The sequence below is a fragment of the Nicotiana attenuata genome, chromosome 3, assembly GCF_001879085.1.
Source record: "Nicotiana attenuata strain UT chromosome 3, NIATTr2, whole genome shotgun sequence".
Classification (NCBI taxonomy): domain Eukaryota; kingdom Viridiplantae; phylum Streptophyta; class Magnoliopsida; order Solanales; family Solanaceae; genus Nicotiana; species Nicotiana attenuata.
In genome coordinates this window covers 39654017-39655545 of record NC_031991.1, presented here as the reverse complement: position 1 = coordinate 39655545, position 1529 = coordinate 39654017, and positions in this window count along the sequence as shown.

The window sequence follows — 1529 nt, the reverse complement described above, 5'->3', positions numbered from 1 at the left end:
AGCGATGGACTCGATCGACCACAATAGAATCACCCACCGGCGTAGACACATAAACAAGAATACCCAATGCATCACTAGGCATGATCAAATATAGGGCAAAATAGGATGACACATACGAATACGTAGACCCCGGATCAAACAACACTGAAGCATCTCTATCACAAACCAGAACCGTACCTATAATAACTGCATATGAAGCCTCTGCCTCGGGCCTAGCCTGAAGGGCATCACATCGGGGCTGGGCCCCACCACCCTGAACCATATCTCTAGCTCGATCTGTTGCTAGATGGCCTCTACCCCTGGCGGTCTGAGCTCCACCTCTATGACCTCTACCTCCACCTCTAGTACCTCTACCCCCGCCTCTAGCTGGCTAGGCTGGCTGTGCAGCATGTGGTGCCTGAATAATAGGACGGGGACCCTGCTGCTGCGACTGAGTACCCCTCAACCTCGGGCAAGCCCTCCTGATGTGGCCATACTCACCACACTCATAACATCCATCCGAACGCTGTGGCTGAGGAAACTGAGGCTGACCCTGGCGACCCGAATGACCCCCACGGAAACTCTAAAGTGGCAGTGCGCTGATATGAGCTGGCGGTGCACTGAATGCCTGCTGATCAGAATAATGTGCCTGAGAACCACGACCACCTGATGTACCGTGAGAAACCTGGAGAGCTGACTGAAAGGGCCTAGGAGGATGGTCTCTACCATATGAATCTCTACCTCCAGACGAGGTACCACTGAATCTGCCGGAATGACGGGCTCCCTTGTCTCCCCCGTGACCACCCCCCTGCGATTATACCATCTCAATCTCCGGGACACATTGGCCGCCTCCTGAAAAGTGATATCACTCCCCGTCTCTCTAGCCATCTGGAGACGAATAGGCTGTATGAGTCCATCAATAAACCGTCTCACTCTCTCCCTCTCAGTGGGGAGTATGACAATAGCATGGCGAGCCAACTCAATGAACCTGGTCTCATACTGGGTGACTGACATGGATCCCTGATGGAGACGCTCGAACTGCCTCCGATAGGGCTCACGCTGTGTGATAGGGAGAAACTTCTCCAGAAACAACACTGAAAACTGATCCCATGTTAAGGCTGGAGACCCTGCTGGTCTAGCTAAACAGAAATCCCTCCACCAAGTCTTGGCGGATCCAGATAGGCGAAATGCAGCGAAATCAACTCCATTGGACTCAACAATACCCATGTTCCGAAGAACCTCGTGGCAGCTGTCCAAATAATCCTGAGGAACCTCGGTGGGTGCACCACTGAAAGTAGTAGTGAAGAGCTTGGTGAACCTATCCAACCTCCAAAAAGCATCGGTAGACATAGCTGCCCCATCACCGGCCTGGGTTACCACACCCGGCTGAGCTGCTCCAACCGGCTGAACTACTGGGGTCTGAATCGAGGGAACTCCCTGCTCCGGAGTACGAGTAGCAGGAGTCTAGGCCCCTCCTCCAGCCTGAGAGACGGCTGGTGCTACAGGAAGCAAACCCGCTCGAGTAACACTCTCCATGAGACCCACCAATC